The sequence below is a fragment of the Moschus berezovskii genome, chromosome 18 (assembly GCF_049115385.1).
Source record: "Moschus berezovskii isolate FMDL1 chromosome 18, NW_MosBer_1.0, whole genome shotgun sequence".
NCBI lineage: Eukaryota > Metazoa > Chordata > Mammalia > Artiodactyla > Moschidae > Moschus > Moschus berezovskii.
In genome coordinates, this window is record NC_142477.1 from 9,108,041 (window position 1) to 9,114,359 (window position 6,319).

Here is a 6,319-nt window from a genome sequence, read left to right on the forward strand (position 1 = left end):
TGTTACATACATCAAAATTAATATAGGTATTTCAACAAATAGCCTTTTTTTTTGCTGTGTTAGCTGAAAGAAACAAATGTGTTGCTTATGCATTGCCCATCTTTATATTTTATTAATAAGAGTTCAGTTCACTAAACTGGAATTTATTTCTTCATACATTTTGAGGTGCTTTACTGTATATAGGCCTCATTGTGGTTAAATGTGTTTAGATAAGGCATCTAATAAAGAGGGATAATTGGGCTTCAGATTTGATAAGTATTGAGAATATTTGGTGCTTGCCCCTGCAGCACATGCCCGAAAACTGGAATTATACAGAGGTTAGCATGACTCCTGTGCAAGGATGGCACGAACGTGTGTACTGCTTCCCATAGTTTTTATAGCAAAAAAAGAAGCAGACTCACAGATACAGAGAAGAAATTAAGTGTTACCAGTGGGGTGGGGAGAGAGAGATGACAGGGGAAGAGTTCAAGGAGCACAACTAGTGTGTGTAAAATAATATGGTAGACCTATAGCTTATATGATATGCAAAGCCACTAAACTTAAAAGAAGAAAACCAAGAAGAAAAGACTATCCCAGAAAACCCTCTTTGTAATTAGGGAATAACCATCATTTTTATCTTTTCTTTCCTCCCTCCCTTTCATTCTCCTGTTCCTCCCCCGTTTTCCCTCCATTTCTTTTGTAAAAAATACAGTATCTGCTATATTTTTAAGTGCCTACTCTATCCATGTCACTAGTTGAATGCCGAAGAGTTTACAAAACTGAATGAATAAGATGGACTCTCTGGGAATAGGGCTTCCTTGGTGGCTCAGCTGATAAAGAATCCTCCTGCAATGCAGGGTAGGGAAGATCCCCTGGAAAAGGGAAAGGCTACCTACTCCATTATTCTTGGTCTTTCCTGGTGGCTCAGCTTGTAAAGAATCGCCTGCAATGCGGAGACCTGGGTTTGACCCCCAGCTTGGGAAGATCCCCTGGAGAAGCGAAAGGCTACCTACTCCAGTATTCTGGCCTGGAGAATTCCATGGATTGTATAGTCCAGGGAGTCACAAAGAGTCGGAAACACTTTGACTTTCACCTCTGGTAATAAGAATCTTGTGCAATAGGAAGGAGTGATTAGGCAAAGAAAGTAAGGTACTAAAGACACTTTGCTTTATAGAAACAGTCTTATTACCAAGAGGTTAATTCACCTACTTGAGATCAAAGTCAGAAAATATAACTGTCAATTTGACTTCTAGGAACGGACTGTTTTCCTCAGAGGCTGCAGGAGGGTGCGTGCTCTCGCGTCTCGTGCTGTACCTGAATTGTCAGTCTCCCTGGGCAGCAGGCTTCCTAATCCCTGCTTCTCTTCGCTTAGTGTCCTGGGAAGCAAGAGAGCAGAGACGAAATCCGAACTCCACATCGCAGCCTTGCGTTCTGCCTTCTCCTGTTCTCCAGAGACATCCTTATGGATGTTATTCCAGCAACCACTGCTTCAAACACACCAAGCAGGGTCTAAGGCATGCAATTAAGTGTGTCCAAATGTAGACTCCCGACTCAATGGAGGAACTGCAAAAAGGGACTTCTAAGAAATCTTCCTATTTCTTTTGGAGTTATGGACGCATAGCAGAGTCTATGCATGTGGTCAGCACACGTCTCGTTGAGTCACAAAAATAAATATGAGACTGAATTTAGAATCTAGTTTTAAAGTCACAGTTTGTACTTAACTTAATGTTTTTTTAAAATTTAATAATAAATTAATTGCAATTTAATAATAAGACTTGTTTTTCCAACAAAATGAATTAAGAAGGTCAAAAACGATTTTCCATTCTGATGAAGGTGTATGAGGTGGCATTGCTCCCGCAGCACTTGGTATGCTGTCTTCTGGGAGATCTGCTATGGAGACACATTTCAGTGTCTCCCTGCTCTCTCCCATCACATCACTCTTAGTTCTGATAAAGACAAGTGGACCATGCTTGTATTCCATAAGGAAGGAAGGAAAGGAGGTAGGAAGGAAGGACGGGAGGGAGGGAGGAAAGGAAAGAAAGAAAACAGAGAAAAGAAATATGTGGGAGAAAGTCCCAGGAAGCACCAGTCCTATTTGAGATAATAGGGAAGGTCTCTCTGAGACGGTGACCCTGAAGCTATGTCTTGCAGGATCTGAAAAGGAAACCTTGCATGGACACATAGTTGAGTTTTCCTGTTGGTGGATCAGACAACACAAAGGCCCCAAGACAAGGACGAAAGACATGCTGGTGCTGATGTGAGTAGAGCTTGGTGAACAAGCTACACAGCGGATAAGAAAGAGGCAGGAGGGAACAGTGCTGAGGGGTCTGGATTTCACTCTAAAGGTGGCCAGAAGCACTATTTGCCTTGTTGGGGGTTACATGGATGGGCACAGAGAAGTACCATCCATCCTAGAAAATCAGAGGGTGGAGTGACTGTAGGACGTGGGTCATGGAACAGTAAGAGAAGTCGGCCTGGGTGCACCTACATTCCCAAGGGCAAGTAAGGAAAGGTCATCGGCTGAGAGCAAGATACTTTCAAATGCAGAGAAGGTGGGAACTTGTTGTTTGGAAGAGTAGGAAGAAAACTGAAGGATAATCAAAATGGGAAGAGATCTGAGAGTCACTTTGAGAACTGTGTCGTGAAATTAAGGTAGTAGCAGTAAGCACAGTTAAGCATTTCTCTCTGGGCATGTTTCACTGCTTCTGAACGTGGAGACTAGTTGGGTTTTTGAGGTTTCGGCTTTCTACAGATGAGGGTGACCAAAAACAAAAAAGGAAGCATCAAGGAAAATAAGGTGTTTTTAAGAGGATGTGATAGGTATATCCCAGAGAGTGATAGCCAGTGAAAAGAGCTGAAAATAGGATGGAGAGCAAAAATGTGAAAAACAGAAAGGAGATCTCATTCATAGGAAATGCCCTCAGTGTGACAAGGAAGATACTTAAGTAGAATGGGATAGTTGAATCAAAATTTCAGAGCCTGTGTTCTTATTGGGATTGACAAAGTCATGCATGCAACTCTTAGAGGGAGTGGCTAAAGTGAGACAGATGAAGAGAAGCTTACAGAATTCTGAGGCCCCGGGGTATATAGGCCATTATTACAAACATTGAATTCATCGAGGAATATGCCACAAGCAAGAATCAAGAGAAACACAGTAATTTAGGGATAATGTTTTTTAGTGAAATGAAGAGAGGTCGATAGCTGGCAGCTACTGAGAGATGCATGTGAGAGCTGGACCATAAAGAAGGCTGAGCACTGAAGAATTGATGCTCTTTAACGGTGGTGCTGGAGAAGACTCTTGAGAGTCCCTTGGACTGCAAGGAGATCCAACCAGTCCATCCTGAAGGAAATCAGTCCTGAATATTCATTGAAAGGACTGATGCTGAAACTGAAACTCCAATACTTTGGCCACCTGATGCGAAGAGCCGACTCATTGGAAAAGACTCTGATGCTGGGAGGGATTGGGAGCAGGAGGAGAAGGGGATGACAGAGGATGAGATGGCTGGATGGCATCACCGACTCGATGGACGTGAGTTTGAGCAAGCTCTGGAAGTTGGTGACGACAGGGAAGCCTGGCATGCTGCAGTCCATGGGGTCACAATGAATCTGACACAACTGAGCGACTGAAGTGAACTGAACAGATAGAATATGTTCCTCAAAGGAGTTGATTACCAACAGCATTTATCTTTATAGAAATTGTTACATGTGTATTGTAGAGAACTAGAAAATACAAACAAGCAAAATTGAATAGTCATTTCCTCATCATTCAGAAATCATCACTAATCTTTTAAATGTTATAACTAATCATCTAGGACATTTCTGTGTAAATACACACAAGCACATGTATTTTATCAAAACAAGATCTTAGTGTATGTTCTTATCAAAGCTTTTGCTTTCTGTTTTTGATGGATGATCTTTTAGCTTTCAAAACCCAGATTATATTTAAATTTACCTAATTGAACTTAAAAGTGCTTTTTCCATTTGAGTTGTCAGAATCTAGGACAAGCTTTACATTTGTTATTTCCCATTAGTCATTTTTATTAAAAAATATATATGTAGCAGAACCTTTGAAAAAATAAAAACCACTAAATGTCAAAGAGGCTGTGCTTGATATCCTGCTGAAAGAGCCACGATTTTAATTTGTTTCTGCTTCCTCTTGGGGTCCATTAATTTGCTCTTCATTTCCTGTAATCCCATGAACTGAAAATCACACGTAAAAGCTTAAAGTTAAGTGTTGTTTTTATAGGACAAAACATGGGTGATGTTGAATTATTGATGATGAGCCACAGCAGGAGTTGTGTAATATTCATGCTAACCAGTGAGTTAGGATGATAATAGCTCAGTTCCTTTCTTGTGTAGACTTCATTTGAGGGAGGGGACAGAACACAAATGCCCAGGGTACTAGTCTATTTAGGCTGGCACAACAAATACCATGCACTGAGCGACCTAAACCACAGAAGTTTGCTTTTTCTCACAGTTCCGGAGGCTAGATGTCCAAGATCGAGGCTCTAGTTGATTGCTTTCTGGCGAGAACTCTCTTCCTGGCTTACAGATGGCACGCCCCCCTTCCTGTGTCTCGCGTGGTCTTTCCTTGGTGTGAAGAGAAAGCCAGAAAAAGACAAAGAACCTCTGGTGTCTCTTCTTATAAGGACAGCAGTCCTATCAGATCAGGGGCCCATTGGTAAACCCTCTGCTATTGTTGTTTGGTGGCTCAGTTGGTAAAGAATCTGCCTGCAATGCAGGAGAGCCCGGTTCAATTCCCGGGTCAGGAAGATCCGCTGGAGAAGGGATAGGCTTCAGTATTCTTGGGCTTCCTTGTGGCTCAGCTGGTAAAGAATTTGCCCACAATGCGGGAGACCTGGGTTCGATCCCTTGGTTGGGAAGATCCCCTGGAGAAGGAAAAGGCTACCCACTCCAGTATTCTGGCCTGGAGAATTCCATGGATGGTATAGTCCACGGGGTCGCAAAGAGTCGGACACGACTGAGCGACTTTCTCTTTCAAAGACTTTATCAACAATCTGTCAGCACTGTCTCCAATCGACACTTTAAACAGCACTTATGAAATAACTTTTCAATTCTATCATTCTTTTTTTATAGTTACTACCTGGAAAATTTTAAAGAATAGTTTTCAAAAATATTTTAATTCAAGATAAGTTTGCTTTATAAGTATAAATAATATATGAACAAGAGGAAACATTGCCACCCTTTTCCAGGCTTGTCATGCCAGCCTTGACATAATCACACCAGTGTCACAACCAAGCCAACAGGCCAGTGATCAGTATCTTTCTGGGGATGCCCAGGCCACCTCTGTGTTTCAGTACGGATCACTGGCCTTCGGCCTGAGGAGCATCCTTTAGCACTTCTGATATTGCAGCTATGCAGCCACAGTTGTTTTTTGGAGACATTTTCATTGCTGTTGGAGTTATGAAGGAAATCTGCTGGATATAGAATAATTGTTTGGCTGTTTTCCATTTCTTTGCCTTCACTATTTTAAAGACATTGTCCTCTAATCTCCTGGATTCCATTATCTCTGTTCAGAAATCATCTGTCATTCTTATTATTGTTTTCTTGAAGGATAGCGTCATTATATATATATATATATATATATATATATTTCTGTTGCTTTCAAGTTATCTCTTTATCTACAGTTTATGTTTAACTTTCGTATGCCTTGATGACATTTGCTTTCTATTCATTCAACTTGGTTTCACTGAATTTCTTTCTTTCTGGGTTGATATTTTCACATGATTTAGAAATTGTTTAGGTTTCTTTGTCTTCAAATGTAGTTTGTTTTTTATTTTCTTTCTTCTCTCTGAGAACTTAGATACATGTTGGTTAATACTTGTTCGTACTCCACATCTCTTTTATGTTCTCAGCCTTTTACTTAATTTTAATCTATAAATTTTAATTTTAAAATTTTTCTACTGAACCATCTTCAACTCTACTAATGTGTCTTTTACTGAGTCTGGTGTATTGTCCACATATCAATGAATTATTAACTTTGTTACGTGTTTCGCACTAAAAAAATTTGTTACATTTTTATGTGGTCATTATTGCTAAATTATGTTTATGTGTATATAAATATATATGTAGATACATATATATATAAGCTTTGCTTTATTCCTGAATGTGTTATCTTCATTATCATATATTTTTATTTATATAGCCATCTTTCTTCTCATTCAAAGCTGTGGGCTTTAAAATGATTTGATTAAAAGTGGTTTGATTGCTATTAATGCTGACACTATATTTTCTTCTGTTTGACGTCTTCTTCGTCAACTGTTCCAATTCTTTTTTTTCCTCTCCTCCACATCATGCATCTCCTCTTCCTCCTTCTCAT

General features: G+C 40.1%; 1 non-coding gene across 1 annotated transcript; it reads left to right on the plus strand.

Moving 5' to 3' along the window:
• Positions 1-271: 271 nt before the first annotated feature.
• LOC129553463 (U6 spliceosomal RNA) lies at positions 272-375 on the plus strand. The gene has a single exon (XR_008685482.2). It is a non-coding gene; the product is annotated as a U6 spliceosomal RNA (small nuclear RNA).
• The last annotated feature ends 5,944 nt before the right edge of the window (positions 376-6,319 follow it).